At 39.6% G+C, this 17,084-nt stretch overlaps 2 long non-coding RNA genes and 1 pseudogene across 3 annotated transcripts; 1 reads left to right on the top strand and 2 right to left on the bottom strand.

Annotated features, from left to right (window-relative positions):
* Positions 1 to 260: 260 nt before the first annotated feature.
* On the bottom strand, positions 261 to 1,616 carry LOC146567550 (uncharacterized). The gene is made up of 2 exons (XR_014893772.1): positions 1,419 to 1,616; positions 261 to 782 (listed from the first exon to the last, which is right to left on the bottom strand). It is a non-coding gene; the product is annotated as an uncharacterized LOC146567550 (long non-coding RNA).
* A 1,989-nt stretch (positions 1,617 to 3,605) lies between these two features.
* LOC146567549 (uncharacterized) lies at positions 3,606 to 4,873 on the bottom strand (annotated as a pseudogene).
* A 4,091-nt stretch (positions 4,874 to 8,964) lies between these two features.
* Positions 8,965 to 16,512, top strand: LOC146567548 (uncharacterized). Of its 2 annotated transcripts, XR_014893942.1 has the most exons (4): positions 8,965 to 9,253; positions 12,093 to 12,205; positions 12,386 to 12,458; positions 15,402 to 16,512. It is a non-coding gene; the product is annotated as an uncharacterized LOC146567548 (long non-coding RNA). The 2 variants fall into 2 exon arrangements; XR_014893941.1 differs by lacking the exon at positions 8,965 to 9,253 and having other exon boundaries at positions 11,960 to 12,205.
* Positions 16,513 to 17,084: the final 572 nt, after the last annotated feature.

Raw genomic sequence — 17,084 nt, 5'->3', positions numbered from 1 at the left:
TTTTACCAAAAATCATGATAGAAAAAAACAAATATTTGTCAATTATACAGCAATTTAATGTAAAAAAAAATGCAACTTTCCATAGCTTTTTACGGATATTTGCAGTAAAAAAAAAAAAAGTTATAATGTAATATTATTTACAGTAATTTGTTGTTAATTTAACAGTAATAGGATAGACCCTATTATTGTAAATAACTGTACAAATAACAGAAATATGTTAAACCTTATTAAAACCTTTGACAGTAAAAGACACAGTGAAATTGTATAACAAATTACAGCATTTTATTTTGACCAGATACATTTTACGGTAAATTCCTGGCAATCACAGCTGCCGGTATTTTACCGCTAAAAATACAGTACAATATGAGGAACATAAATGGTTTACCGTACATTTTACATTTGCAACCGCTAAATATAGAAAAATCTAAAGATGCTCATATACAACCAAGGTAGTGAATATTACTGATAAACAATGAGAAAATTTGACATACCATTTGAAAACAGACTAAACATATCATTTTCTCTATTCCTACAAAACAGCATAGATCCTGAGAATACAGCATGTGTCCATATATATGGCTGGTAATCCATGGAGGAATGAATAAACATGAAACAAAATATTACCTGCCCCTGACCTATCAACAGTAATGAGTCACTGGGTCCTGCCTTGGTGAAGGAAAGGACTCAGTGGAGTTTCTAATGCGCATGGTGTCGAAGATACAAGCTCTGCAGGAGTACTTCAATGTCCATCAGGAGTTCACTTTGGACTGGCAGGATCCCCTCTGCAGCAAAAAATGGACAAAGTTTGATCAGTGCTTGAGCACAATGCACAGAAATGAACAAAACGTGCTGCCAAAAACAGATCTAATGATAAATGATTTCTTAAGTGTAAAATATACAGTTCTTAAAGGATAGTTATTGTCAAAATGCAACTTGGGCTGTTTTTTTGTTTTTTTCTACTGTAAACGAGACAAACATATCTAAAAGCATAATTACGACAAACGAGCCGTTTTTGAGATTGACCGTGATTTTGTTTTGTGGTCAATAGCCAGTGAATGGGAATACTAGGGGGCCGGGGCATAAATTTGAGCGCATCAAAATCGATACAGTAAAAAAAACAGCCCAGGTTCCATTTTGGCAATAGTTATCCTTTAAATCTACTTATGTAAAAGTGATACATGGACAACGCAGCCCTAATCACAATCATAATTTGTTGGAAAACGTATTTAAGTTTCCTATTGATTTATCATAGAACTTGAACTTAATGGCAGAATGCATGGTGATGAGACCTATCATTCAATCTACATTTTATAGTGTATGAAACTGCTCACCTGGACATGAACCTGAGCTTGGCTGATTAAGATTAGTGTCTCCTGTCCATCTTTCTTTAGCAAAACTTGAATAATACCACTGCTTACCTCTTATTGAAACTTTGGGTGCAGACTTAATTGAAGAGCCTCGTATAAACAGGCAGAGTGTGATGTTTAGGGAAACCAAAGAATACAGGCGCCATCATTTCTGCCAGAAGACTCATGGGGTGCAACGAAGCTTTCATTGTGGACTGGCTAGATACCTTCTGCATTCAGAAAGAAAACAAGAAGGGCATACACCATAAACAATAATAACTGACAAAAATAATGAGACAAGAAATTAAAGTAACAAAATAAGTGCAAATCAAGTTTCCCTGTGTTGCAGTGTAGCTGAATGTTTTTCAACAATTTGATTTACGGTAAAACACATACCAAATATTTTCAGCCAAGGTTTGTTTCAATCTTTAGCATGTTTTTCCTGCCATTGTCTTGAAACTGTTTCATCTGTCCCTCTCATTTGATGCTGTTTACAAAAACAAAACAGCAATATTGTAAAGGGAAAAAGGAAAATTAATTTAATGGAGAAAAAAGATTATGACCTGAAATCTCACCATTTCCTGAGAGTCACAGTGTCAGGGTCCTGGGACTGGGCGACCCAGGATCCCTGAGCAGTCATGTATTATTATTATTATTATTATTATTATTATTATTATTATTATTATTATTATTATTATTATTATTATTATTATTATATGTATTTTGGTATTGCTGCTGCTCTCCTCCATGATTGTAGATGTGAGTGTGTGTGTTATGTCTGCGGGGATGCTTGGAGGATGGAGCTCAGCCACCTGCAGGCCTGAGGGGTGTGGCCCTGCGGAAGGACTGGCCACACCCGAAGCCACACACCTGCCGCTGATCAGGGCTCGTCGGGGGAGCTACTTAGGAGAGTCTTGGAGCTCCCACCGACGCGGGATCATTGCATGAGACTCCACGTTAGGCGTCCTGTTACAGTGTGTGTGTGTGTGTGTGTGTGTGTGTGTGTGTGTGTGTGTGTGTGTGTGTGTGTGTGTGTGTGTGTGTGTGTGTGTGTGTGTGTGTGTGTGTGTGCGTGCCCATGCCCATGCCCGCAGTTGTAAGTGTCCTGACGGCTGCGTCTTTTGTTTCCCGCAGGAGGAGCGTGGAAGACACGGGAGCAGCGAGCACCGGGGGGTGCTGACACGGGAGCGGAGAGCACAGAAACACGGACTATTCACGGGGAGACACGACACGGGAGTCTGGGAGAACACGGGGATTTATTGTTACTTTCTACCATCACTGTAAATAAACGCACTGTTTATACACAGAGTACCGCGCCTGGGTCCTCCTTCCCCACTCCTTCCACGGTGTGCCATGCCATACCGTGACACACAGGTCCTTTGAGTATCCTTATGGTTTCTGCTCAAATTCAGTGTCTGAAAAGGGCAGGAACAAAACAAACCTTTTTAATCATAATAAAGACAAAATAAGATTTAGAGACAGACAACAAAGAAATGTGTAAAATATCTTCTTGAATCTGTTTACTTTACTAACCTTGAAAGAGACTCTTGGGTCTTAGCTGTGCCACCACCCTTAAGCCTTAAAACACATGCATCAGAAAACCAATGCAACAAAATTTCAGATGTCCTTCACTGACATTTTTATTGTCTTGAACATATTTTGACCTCCACACACTTGCTGCTAGTCAAATATATTGCTTTAATAAAGGCAAAACAAGCATCTAAAGCTTCTCCTGGCATTATGAAAAGAAGAAAGCCAAAACTGCTTAAGCTCTACACTTAAAGTCAACTAACAAATGTATATTAACCATTGTCAGGAAAACATGAATTTGACCAAGCACATAAGCTTGTGACATCACTTTTGCAGAAACGTACAGCTACAAAATGCTATAATAACAGTTAAAGTCAAGTAATGTTTGTAACAGACAGTGCTGTTTAAATTTCAATGTTAACAGTTCAGTGCAACACTTAACTTGTTTGCTAATTAGGGCAATACAAAATTCAAATAGTTTAAACTCTGTTGTATAGAATATAGAACATCTCTGAAACATCAAAAGTACAGTTCTCAGTAACAATCACTAGTTAGAGGGATTGTTTAAAGATGTATGGTCAAAACCTCTGAAAAGCATGCCTGTGATAACAGAAATCAGGTAAGAGCACAGTACTCAATATCAGCTGGGATAACTGAAAACATAAACAACACAGTAGTTCCCAGTCAAGGTACAGTTAAGCTGACTGTACCGATCTGTTCAAAATGTCTTTAAACGGTCTCTCGCCACTCGTGATCAGAGAGATCGGCGATGAGGGTGAGTACTCTTGGGTTCACATGCAGTGTCTTTTTCTTAGTTTTTTCAACTTTTGTTCCCTTCTCTGGGTTAATGTTGAAGAAACACCTTGATAAACACAATAATCCATAATAAAACACTATACAATGAAAAAAAAAAAGGGAAAAGTAAAAGAATTACCTCTGAAGAAATTCAAGTGTGGAGCCAAGTTCCAGGGGATAGTGGATGTTCAGGCAGTAGTAGCTACCAAGCATAAGACAGATTGCAGAGATGAAGTCAGTATTTGGTCATTTACAACTTTGTGGTCAATGCTGAGCATGAACAGTCTCGATGCAAAGAAGGAGGATCCTTGGAATGAAATACAAGTGTAAAAAAATTTAACTGTAAAACCCCCTTTACTATTCAAATGTGTCTTAAAATAGTGAAAGTGCAGACATTTAATATAGCGTATCCTTGCATTAGCTTAGGTTCTGTGCACTTCTGTGCACACTGTACTGATTTTCAATTCACCACAAACAATGATACATGGTGTCACAGGCAGGCTTTCCACTTGGACTTCTTTTGCCAGACATGTTTCATCAACATAGTGGAAGAGGGTCTCCTCTTTTTCATCGAAATAGGAGGAGCATTATATCTTTCAGGTCTTCTGAGCAGCCCTTCAGCTGTCCCCTCTGCATTCGAAGCTTTATGACAGCCTCCAAGACACGCTTGCTCTTGTCTGCACAAGTGGCTTTCAGAAAGTCCAGAAGCCATTTTCCCTTCTTTTCCAGACTGGTGAGGAAAGTTTCTTTCAGCGGTACCCCAGTAAGTTCTTCAAAATGGACTGTCATTCCAATCGCCTGAAACAAAAAAGGCTACTCTTCTTTGAGGGTTTGCTGTTTATTGCTTTGCGCTGAGAGTAGTAGGTGCATTTCATTAGAGTTTTTACTTCTTCATGACTGAAGCTTGTCTGTTCACTGAGAATCTTCATACGTTCTTTCTTCTGCTGGGTTTCCAGTGTCTCACTGACTGGCAAAAACTTCATGTCCCACTTTATGCAGCCATATGTGTCTTGAACAGATGCTCGCTTTTCAGGTGTCACTTCATCAGTGTCATCTGATCCTCCCTGTTTGCGCTTCTGTAACACTGGTGAAGTAGACCTCTTCACATTTTCAATTCGTGCCTGAATCTGTTTTACCAAAGAGTGGTACCCCTGTCCTACCACATCCCCCTCTATGACATCCTGCAGTGACTTGGGATACATCGCAACCAGTTTTTTTGCAATTTCAGTCGAGGCTCTTCTACTTGGAGAGGCACAGGCTTTCATCATCTCCTTCACAATGATGCGGATCATCTCCCTCCGCAATCGAGGCGTTGGTTTTTTCTCTCTCTGAAGACACTGGATCAAGTCTTCTGGAAAATCTTCACTTGGAATTCTAAAGTTATCTACCCAGTCTAGAGAATATATTGGACTGGGTGAGGGGGAGGCAGAAAATGAGGAGCAAGAAGATAGAGACGATATGCTGGCCTGGCTTGAAATTTCCATATTTGGTGCTGTAAAACAATATCACAAACAATAGATTAATTGTACTTTTTGGACCTTGGCCAAAGCATAATAGAAAAAACAGAAAGCCCTTCGTGGCTATTGTGCAATGAAATCATAATACTTACTGGTTTGTTTCCAGGCAGCCAGCAGTTTTCTTGCCTGAACTGGTCTCAGGACAGAGTTCAGATCAGTCTCACTGATGAACTGCAAGTCCTCAGATGTCTCCACTCCTAATGATTGTAGTGCCTCCAGTACAATTTCAAGGATTAAGGCCGACAGGTCCGGCAGCACCTTAGTAATGGAACTCCTTATGCTGTCCCCCATTTCCGAGATGTCTGATAAAAGAATGTGAATAAAGGTCAATTTACACCAAGTGGTACCTTTGGTCTTAAAACATGAAGCTGATCTTGCTTGATACTACACTTTTATACAGTGTTTCGTAAGTACCAAACTAACAGCACCATTATTGTGACAGCACACTGTGTTTCAATGGAACCATTTGGTACCCATACTTCATGTAAGATGTTAATGGATAGAAATCAATTAAGTCAATGATGTTCACACACTGCATCTTTTCTTTTTCCTTTCTTACTGAGTGCAGATGATACTGAGAATGGTATTCTGTCACGTGCACCGACACCAGAAAATAAACACTGTCATTCTTAATCAAAATGAGAACTACTTCACCAAACTCAACAGAGTCAGAGCCCCCTGTGACAAGGAAGTGTCCTTTCTTGTACTGTGTTCCCTTGTACATCATTTCTACTGTGACCTTTGTATTGGTTTCAGTAAAGTCCAACATTTGAACTGCTTCTTGAATGGCTTTACTGTACAGCACTGAGTAAAATGGAGAACCATCTTTGACTTTCAAGACAGATTGACACAATGACCCTGCTGCAAGATAGGCTTGAAACATCTGATGTCTTTCAGAGAGTGTATGGCAGAGGTTTTTGAAATTTTTCAGATTTCTGGCACACCTCTTGAAATAACTGTGCTTACTTTCAAAGCGCATTGTCCATAATCTTATCAGTGGGCCAAATTTCAGAATCAGTGCTGGGTAATGGCGTAGAAAATGGTGTTTTGGTCTCAGGTTGCATTCTGGGAACAGAGCTTTTCTTGACTCTAAATATTCTTGAATAAGAATATCAAGATATGCTACCTGAGCCACTGAAATTTTCTGAGCACACACCATGTCTACAATATCTTTCAGCTGCAGAGTTAAGTTCCACACATCATCTGTGGGGTCTGTCACTATGTCACCAACTATGAGAGGCAGCAATTGGAGGAAGTTCCAGTTCTGTATAGCCTGTCCTGAGAGTTTAGCTGCTTGAGGACTGACCTCAGATGGCTTTGTAGAAGCATCAGAGGCATGGTAACTAAATTGTTTGATGCGTCGGTTCAGAGTGGAGTAAGTGAACCATGCTTTTTTCTTTATGAAGTATTTCAGATACAGTGCCACATCATAAGCCAAAACTCCCTCAAAGATATCATGACCTAGACATGGTGGCAAGCCTGGCATACAAACGTTGAAGTATTTCAGTGAATTGAACTCTGACCTGAACTTCACTCCTTCGACGTCTGGTGTATTGTCAATCTGGAGGCGATCAACAGCAGAGTTGTAGTTCTCTTTGGTACGTTCTGGTCCACACAGATTTGGGTCAGCACCCTGAAATTCAGATTTCATTATCAGGCAGTACCTGCAGAACTTTGAAGAACTAAAGTTTTCAGTGAAGCCACCAATACAGTGAGAACCCAGATTATCACCAGCAATGCAAAACAAAGTTCCTTTGACTCTAGTTTCATCTGATGCAACAATCCCACTGTTCTCCAATTCTTTCAAGTCTGCCAGTAATTCAGAGAACACATTAGCATGACCAAACTCTTTAAAATCTTTCTCCCTGCACAGTAAGACAAGAGACATGTGATCTGTGTCTGAGCGTACATGAAGTGGCAAGTTTGCCACTGATGCATATACAGCTAATACCTTGTGTTTTGTCCTTGCAGAGCCTAAAGGGTTAGCGACTTCAAAGGCATCCTGGTAGAGTACTAGCTTGAGACATGATGGGTTTTGACCAAAAAAATCATTTGATTTAAACAGCTTACTATCACTTAAGTCACACAGAAAATCAGCAGGAGGCTCAGTAGAGGGCTCTTCTGATTTCTGCCACAGATCAGACTCTAGCAGACATCTCAAAGTCTCTCTTAAAGGCACATAATAGGCAAACCTATCTTTTCTGTTTTCATCTCTCCCTAAAAATATTTTCTTTGGTTCCACATAGTTGAAGGCTTTTTTAAAGGTCTGAGCTCTGGAGTGCACTGTCCTCAATGGCCCGGTATGACATGCAGAAAAAAGATCATAGCTTTTGACAGACTCGCAGACTTTGTTGATGTCCTCCTCTGATAATGATGTGTCATCTTTTAACAGTGATGCAAGTTTACCCAAACTGTATGTCTGTCCCAACTCATGTATGTTCTGCATTTCCTCCACAATGTTCTGTTTGGTTGAAGCAGGCAGTAGAAACTGACCCTGCAATTTTAAGTAGAATAGTGAAACGTTTCTCAGAAAAAGATCACAGAATTCAGGGGGCATTTCCATGTTATCTTCATCTGTAATAGACTGTGCAGCAGGCTTGGAAATCAAGGGTACAAAGTCATCTGATGTGGTTGGAACAGATGATGATTGACATGCAGACTCTCTATATAAATCACCAATGCTGCTGTCTGAAAACTCTGTGTTTACGTGACGTGAGCAGTAAAAGATGATTTAACTATTTATTTGTTTTCACAGAAAATATTTATAATTTCAACATTTTATTACAGTAAAAAACAAAGTTTTATCCAGTCTCACAATTAACGGTTATTCAATCTATTTAATACAGTAAAAGGAAGTTTTTGGTTTTAAGCTCCATTACCGTTGGAATTTGACGGTGTTTTACTGTATATTTTACTGACTTTTGTTACAGTGTGGTCTGGTAACTTTATTAGTCACACTTTGGTAGCACCAGGTTGGATCTTCTTTTGCCTTCAGATCTTCTTTGAGTCATGATTTACATTCAACAACAAGCTGAAAACACTCCTCAGACATTTTGGTCCTTGTTGACATGACAACATGACACAGTTGCGGCAAATTATTTGGCTGCACATCAATCATGTGAAACTTCTGTTACACCACATCCTAAAGCTGCACCGTTGTATTTGAGTGCAGTGAAGTCATTGTGATGTTGAAGAAACCAGCTCCAGATGGTCAAAGCTTTGTGACATGACTTATCCATCTTGAAGCAAATTCATCAGAAAATGGTACACAGAAACTGTGTTCAACATGCACACACCTCTGAACCTGGACAGCTGCACTAAAACAAATACACAGTTACAATATCTACACAGTGCTAGTCTATATAAGACAGTTTAGGGATCTGAGGCTGACTTTGTGCTTCTAGCTGGAGTCCAGCCTGTTTAATCAGAAGAAGACTGACTTGGGAAATAATGAACAGTAGATGGCAGTAACACACCACTGATGCATCTAGCCTGCCAAACCCAAAGAAGAAGAACATGGCAGCAAGATTTCGGAAAGATTCACTCACTTTTTAACAATCCCATCAAATATTGTAGATTATGATTGTAAGAGGCCTGTCTGAACTTAATATACAGATTTCATGCTGTAGTTAACTGTATCATTTCTGATGGTTATGTTTAAGAGGTTTGTATTGAAAGTATTTTGTGATAGTTTATGGTGGGTCATGTGATTTGGGCGGTATTGATTGCTTATTTTAGGCACCTGTTCATGCAGTGTCAGTTGGAGCAGAGAGGATTGCTGAGTTTTTGGTTCTCTTGCGCGCTTCGCTTTAGTTTGTTTCTCTTAGTTTTCTTTTATTGATAAAGATTTAAGTTTCTTTTCTGTCTCAGTTAATCACTGTTTTGGGGGGAAGGTGTCAAAAAAAAGTATTCAGGTCCAGTCTCACCTTCTCAGCAACTTTTCATTTGATCCTGAAGTTGCTGACATTTGCCAACAAAAATCCATCTATGGAAGAACCTCAACATGGAGCATGGCATCAAGGATGGAGAGGATTAAAGTCAGCAGATATGGATCCAGACACGGAGGTAGGCCCTGGCTGTTAAATAATTGCTGAAGTGGAGTTAGAAGCTTCATTTACTGGTGGGTGTGCACAATAAGCTGCTGTTGTTAATTGAAAAGATTTGGCATGCATAGCCTGTTTGGGGCTGTTTGTCTGCAGTAGGATTGAATAAGCGTGGGCACAGGTGATTGTGTTTGTAATGAAATCGTGACACTGCTTTCTTCCTCCACAGTTGAACAGGGAGTCCAGTTTATGTATGCTGTGCAGCGTTGGGACTAACGCGTTACAGTAACTACGTTATTATTGTGGTAACGAGCACGGTAACTAGTTATTATGCCAAAATCAGGAACGCGTTAGTCGTTACTGGGATTTAGATAGGCTCGTTACTTCGTGTGGTGGCTATCGCGGAGCTTCCACAGATTCAGTAACATTAGCAAGTGGTGGAGGCCAGCAGGTGGATGAGGGAAAAGAGAAGGAAAAGAGACCCGAGGCGGCCGCCGGTCCAAGTGTGAACTGAACTTCAGGTAAGAAGTTATGACCTGCAGTCTCTCTGGGTCAGATATGAACCAAGTTTAGTTTCGTTATTCTGACTTTTTCCGTACTGCGTGCTAGCTAGCATGACAGAGTTTCTATACAGCTGGGTGGGTGCTATGAAGTTAATGATGTTGAACTTTATTTTGTTCATAAGTTATTAGAGTTGCCAACCGTCCCGTCTGGTATTCAGAGAAAATATTACGCGTTTCTTATTGAGGTGAAAAGGAACAGTTTGTCCCGTAATTCAGCTACAATGAAAAAGGCACAAAGCTGGAGTTGTTGTGATATTTTGATACCATGGTAGCATTTACAGGATATTGTTTTATAGTGATATTATACAGGGAAACTGTTACTCAATAAGGCCCATTTACTAGTTGTGTTTCTCTTTCTCTGTGACCCAAGAATTAATGTGTAAGAATCACAGGCTGGTACCAAGGTTGAAAATACCACAGAGATCACTTCCTTACTCCCATCTTCCCTTCTTTATCTCTTAGAAAAAGGCTTGTTAAAGGCCAGGTGGTTTGTTTCAGAATTCACAAATGAAAGAACTCTGTATTCTGTGTCTAGGAGTGTATTTCGCTGGGATAATCATAAATTGTAGCTGAACTGATAAACTATACAAAGGATACTTCTTTGCTCAGAGGGCAGGAAGACGCTTCCTTATTTGGTCTGTACCGGTTTGAACTGAGAATCTGCTGACACACGAACCTTTTTCCTCTATATAAACTGTTGTCTGATGAATAAACCTTTGAGTTGATTTTGGGAAAGCAACCTGAAGCAGTCTGTGTTTCCTTGTTCTCCCAAGCTACTCCCGACGTCGTAACTAACCTGCTGAACGGCATACCTGAGTGTTACTTTGAATAATTTTGAATCTTATAGGGTAAAGACAAAACTCTGCTTATAGGTGCCCACGCCTCGGAGGAAACCCGATCCACGGATGACCCGGGACGGAGATTTCTTTCAGGAGTTATTCTGTGTCTTTACGCTGCACAGCTGCCTCTTCTTCTCTCATTCTCCCCCCTCCCTCTCCCGTTTCTGCTTCAATCATGAAAACTGATCAATGATCAGCTGATCGGCTCTCTTGTTTGTTTATCGCTCACTTTGCGCCAGAAAGAGGAAACCAGTGGATGTCGCGGTAAACAACAGCAGCACGTTTAAGCTTGATCAGCTGTTGTTAGAATTTATTTAATATTAATTTCTAGTATCAGCTGATGTTTGCTGGAGCTACAGCTGTAAAAGCTGCTGGTCATGATATGGTTTGGTTATCTGGTGAGAGGGAAACATGAAGATGAAACCAGGAGATGTCCTTACTGGATCATCAGAGCTGAACAGGTGATGGAGAAACGGGTTTACCTTTTAGGTGACATGAATGAGTTGAAGGGAAGTTATGAACTGTTTCTGAGAGACAAATAACACCAGGATCCTTTTTTAGGTAGCTGACAGCTGGTAACTGTGCAGGGGCGGGTCTAGGAAAGTGTTGCCAGGGGGGCAGGTAGGGCATTAACAGGGAGAGGGGGGCACAAAGAAATACTTTTCTATCTTATTCTCGTTTAAAATGTCTCGCTTTTAAAAAATAATTATCTGAATCTTACAACAAACGATTGATAGATTGATGCATATATACATCAGAAAAGTGCACATCACTGTCACAACAGTGTTTGTTTTCATTCAAAGGCTTTATGATTTTTTTTTTTTCCTATAATGGTGGGCCGGTCTCTAGTCAAAATGCCTGGGCCAATTTTCTGTCCCAGTCCAGCTCTGTATGCAGCTCATCTGCAGTCTGGTGTTACCTACATCTTCCTATTCAGAAGGCAGAATTTCTGAGTTCTGAGTACAATCGAAAGCACTACGACTGCAGTTTTTGTGTTGGATGTAAAAGGCGCACATGACGCTGTGACGTAGGCTAGAATCATGGCAGCGGTCAATGACGGTCCAGGCGTGGGATTTCTCTTGTGGAAATATGCACATTATCTTTTCCTTTCTATTGGTAGGTGGCACAGTGCACTGTGGCAAGTAAGCAAGCTAGAAGACTGGCAAAGTTATGGAAGCAACACATTAACAAGAGAATTCTGAGTAAAACCAAAGTTACTTTCCCTAGTAACTAGTTACTTTGAAAGTAATGAGTAACTTGAAGTAACTGAGTTACTTTTGAGAGAAGTAACTAGTAATGTAACTAAGTTACTATTTTAAAGTAACTTACCCAACACTGATGCTGTGCCACATCTGCCTGCTGAGTGGGGAGGTAAATGCATATTAGTTTTTTGTGGGGGAGAGTTGTTGTTGTTGTTTTTGTGGGTTTTTTCTTTTTTAAATCTACTACTTGTTGTCAGTTTCTCTCCACAGCACCTCACAAAGAAGAGCTGCTCTACAGCCAAAGACTCTGGTCAGGAGAAGAGATTTTCCAGTGCCTACTCTCCTGGGTTCAGTGGGTGAAGTTGAACAGGTACATCCTAATGCAGTTTATGAACACGAGACTAGTTATCATGTCTTCAACTCTCACTGAGCTGACATCAGTGTGGTTGTTGATACTGCAAAACAGGATGGTTCAAACAGATGCTTCGAATCCTCAGCGACAAACCACCTGCTCCAGCAGAGATGCTTAAACCAGTTTTGTCTTTTTTAGTCTGTGAAGCTGCAAAAATGGCAGACTGGAAGACTCTGATGGATTTCATCAATCTGAATCTGAATCTCAACAGGTATGTACTCAGCATCGTTGCCCAGTGAGCAATGTTCAAGTGAAATCTGGTGGCAAATTGTAGGAATGCAGCCAACGTGCAGAGTGTTTGTGTGATGCTATTCTGTATAAGAGTGAGCAATTTAGCCATTATTTAATTACTTTTTTGGTATCATTCAATGTTCTAAAGTGACTTGTGCCAAAGCATAACAGTAAATATGCTGGCCCATGTGGACCATATAGTTATAATCATTCCTTCTTTCAGGTGAAGACTTGTTGTCAGAACTGAAGGAGGAAGTTTAGGAAAACCAGCACATGATGCAGATAAATTTGAGCACTGTGGCTCGACAGGAGCAGGTCCTGCCTTACCTGAACACCTTTGTCAGTGATGGAGCTTCCTGTTTGTATCCAAACACTGGGTCAGTTAAAGAGGGTGGGGGGGTAAAGAAAGGCCACTTCCTCCCTTGTGTTGGTGTAACTAAAGTTGTAGAAGTTAAATATTGCACAGTACTGTGTCAATATTTTCTCCTCTTGCCTTTGGTGCAGTTTATCCATCTAGATTATTTTGGTATGGACAACCCACTTTTGTAGTTTTTGCTGAGCTCTGTCTCTGAAAAGTAACGTTTCCATCCTAAAGAAATCCAGACTGTGTTACAGATCTACTGACCTTGTAGGAATTCTTTTCTTTCCTCTGAACTACATCTGCTAACCATATCAGTGTCCTAGAGGAAGCACGTAAAGGCTTTGAACAAGAAGCTTGACTTCATGACAGGCTTCATGCTTCTTTGTAGTTGGCAGGTGTAGACACTGCACCAGATTTCTGAGTTTCAACAAATTCATGCATTTCAATAATATTTGGGACTAGAAAAGGTGGCAGTCAAGAAACAGGCAGTGCTTCATTTAACAAAGTCAATATTTACAGCAGAAAAGATGCAGGTCTAGATCATTGGCTTTAAATATTTATTAAAAACCCTGGACTAACCTCCAGCCTTAAAGTCTGTCATGTCAAGAAACATGAACAGAACATTTAAAATGGCTGTCAGATAAAATCCACAGCAAACCTGATATGCTGCCAGTGCCAGCTAGTTTCCATGTTGGAAAAACACAGATGTGGAAGTGCTTTAAATTTCTCTGAAAACCACCAGCATGTGGGTTCACAATCAGACCTCCACGCATCATATTTCTGCCATGTTGTTTTTGAGACCAGTATGGCAAAAATCCTCATCTTGAGGCTCCAGAATGAGAATTCACAAATAAAAGGGGGCAGTAACAGCAGCTACAGCCATCTCTATGCTGTTAGCAAGGCTCTCCACTTTCTGTGTAGAAACTTGCACTGTGAAGTCCGGGGTTGTTTACATTCAATGCAATGCTGAAGACACTGGTGTTGCAATCATTGGAAGATGTAACAAAATGAAACGAAACACATTTTCATCTCTTAATGTTATATACAAATCTCTGATGGTGCTCTCTGATTTTCATTAGACTTGTTAACAATTAGAAGGAAACCCAACATTGAGAGTCTTAGGAAGATAATCACAGAGGCAGAAACTTTAAAACTGTATCATCTCAGGTTTCTTAAAATGAAGTATTCAAAGTCTGAGGTAGGGTTGTTATTTGAGGTATTCCTGGAAAATCTTTGAGGTCCATTTGAAAGCTCCAGATTCTTTAGATTGACTGTCTCATACTTTGATTGCGAATAGAGGATTGTAGCTCAAGTTAACATGGAAAGATAGAGGTCTAAAGTCTCTAAAACATTTGGATGTTCAGTCTCTGACAGAAGGTTTGGAGACATGTAGAAAGTTCAGTTTTGAATGGGTGAAACTAATATTTTATTTACAGTTTCTCAAACACAAGGCAGATAATATTCTTCATGTACATTATTTTTTTTTACAAATATTGGAACAACGAAATTAAACAAAACATTTTCATGAATTCATCTCTTAATGTTCTACACAACTTCTCATGGTGCTCTTATTTTCCAGTTTGTGTTTTGGATAGACTAAAATGTATTTACAATAGCCAGAGTTGACTGATTTCAAATATTTCTAAAATCCAATGGTTTAAAAATAAAGGTCCGAAAATTCACCCCGTTCCTTTTATTTACTGAAAGAGATCAAATCTGAGACTGTTATGTTGAGCTATAAAAGCAAGAATAGTAAAAAATTTAATACAAAAAAGCTGATATACATTAGTGTCTGTAATTAAAGGAGCATTAGCAGCTGGCAAGGCTCTCCACTTGCTCCTTCAAAACTTGTATTGTGAAGCCCGAATTTGTTTACATTCATACCAGTGTTTAAAACAACAGGGTTGAATTCATATCAGTTGTCCAGTGGCATCGACCAGCCAAACATCTGGTATGTTGTTGTTGTTTTTTTGTGGAGGGTCCATTGAGGTCCAGGCACAACCTTGCCCACAGGATGATGATAGGGGCCCTGATAATTTGCACCATTTGTGATTGAGTTTACCTCCAGGTGTTGGGTGTACTCCCTGAAACTGAATCACTGAAAGATGCAGAGTCAGTTCTTGTGTAATTATAGTCAATACATTTCACCAAATGCAATTAATTCCCAAGATAATGACTGAATTAAAAACAGTTCTGTTTAATAATTGGAGATACTTGCATGAAGTGGGACGCCCTGATTGAGATGCTGAGAATCTGGACTCCTCCTAAACTTTCTCCTTCTGTTTTGAACCAAGTCTTCACCTAAAGATGGAAGAAAACAGAAAATATTTAATGAGTACAATAGACCCAAAATTCAAAATGAATTCAGTTTCTCATGTTCTAGTAACCTTGAAAAACACTCACCTGTTTGTAGGTCAGTCCTGTCACCTCTGTCATCTCCCGTGGGTCATGGTAACATTTTTGGTTAAAGTGATGGACAAGAGGTTTTTATCTGGCTGTCTGAGAACAGCCCCCGGGTCCTTCCTTTGACCACCTGGGTCTTTTCTTCATTCTCTCACACAGTGCTTTTGACATTCTGGTTCTGTGGGACAGCAAAACTGTTCCTCTGTGACAGAGCTGGAAACAGCTTCAGCAGCCTCAAAGATGTTGTTCCTCGTCTCCTTATTGAGAGCACTCCCCACCCATGCAGTGAGCTCTGCCATGGGGAGACTTCCTTCAAGGCTGCTGCCAGAACTCCACAAGTCTATATGGTCCACATGGCTCAGCTCATCTGTGGTGCCATGACTCACTGTAGAAAAGCCAATTATACCAGGGTAAACTGCTGAGTGGATTTTAAGGCCTAGAGTTGGTGTAGGCAAGAATGCACAGGACTGAAAAAATCATTTTTCCCTCATTGATCCGCATTCATTGATTCATTGTTTAGAAAACTTAAAAAAAAAAAAAAAAAACATTTAGAAAGTGGTCAAATAAATGAGCTCTCCTAAAACCTTCCACCTTATCTTTCTGAATATTCATCTTTGTTTGCAATTTATCATTTTAACCACTGATGTCTGAAGAAAAAGTGTAATCTCACAGATAATGACCTGTTTGTAGTATTGGGCGGCAGGATTTCAGTTTCTTTATACCAGTGATATCAAAGTGATGCTGCAAGAGGTCGTTTATAAATTTGTAATCAGCTGTGTAAGATGGTAGCCTGGTATCACCTGCATATTAACTCACCTCCACATTTACTGTGGGAAATGGCCACTGATGTGTGAGTGGGTTTGTTTCACAACTGCTGTGAGCCAGTGGCTGTGATTGGGCTGGGTTCACTGAAGGCAGGTGTATTTGATTGCACTCTAGTCTAGTCTACTTATACTCCAGACTACAAGTACTGCTGTTAGTGATGGCCAAATGAAGCTTTCTGAAGTGTTGAAGCTTGTATTGGCCAAAAGTATGAAGAGCAGCTTGAATCTACAACTTTGAAATGAACTGCTTCATTATCATTGCCCAGTCACAGCTTCTGTTTAACATCATGTGATAATTCTGTCTGATATCAGGCTAACGTTGTGGTGCTTTGAACCTGTATTTTTCTCTGTGTGACACAATTTTCTGTTTCATGAATAAATGTGATGAATAAATTTGTTTAAACATGAACAATGGTGTGGTCTCCCTTTACTAGTGATTTAACATTTGTAAACATAACAGACCAAAAACATACAAGAATTTGCCTCCACTTAGACTTCTTCTGTTCTTTGGATTCATCATCAAACCATAAAGTGCTCTGCTGTGAGAATAATCTCTGAAGACTTGGTTTAACTACAATTAAATATAATAAACGCACAATATTTGGGCCTTTGTAAAAATTCCATCAGTAGTAAACTGATGATAAATAACATGGAAAAATATTTTTCTTTAATCCCTTGAACTGTTTTTATTTATGAAATAATGATGATGATATAGGAACCAAAATTGATTCAGCTAATAAAAGTGAATCTCATCTCAAACCATTACCTGCTGGAAGGTGTACAGGACCTTAAAGATGCAATTTCTAAAAATGTATATTTTTCACCAAACAAAACAGAATGAAATTCAATTATTTTGATTCCTGTTCAACTAATATTTGCATCACTTCTAACAGTTTTCCTGTAATATAAGTTCAAAGACGACAGTATTAAAAGTACAGAACTGTAATTTTGGTTGGACGTTGCTGTAATTGTCTCAGAAACTAGAATTGTGTGAGCTGTGGTCAATGACAAGTATTTT

Source organism: Mchenga conophoros, linkage group LG9 (assembly GCF_057382185.1).
Source record: "Mchenga conophoros isolate Kocher_MC1m ecotype Shallow Benthic linkage group LG9, M_conophoros_male_GT1.1, whole genome shotgun sequence".
Lineage (NCBI taxonomy): Eukaryota > Metazoa > Chordata > Actinopteri > Cichliformes > Cichlidae > Mchenga > Mchenga conophoros.
This window is presented reverse-complemented; position numbering and strand designations above follow the sequence as displayed.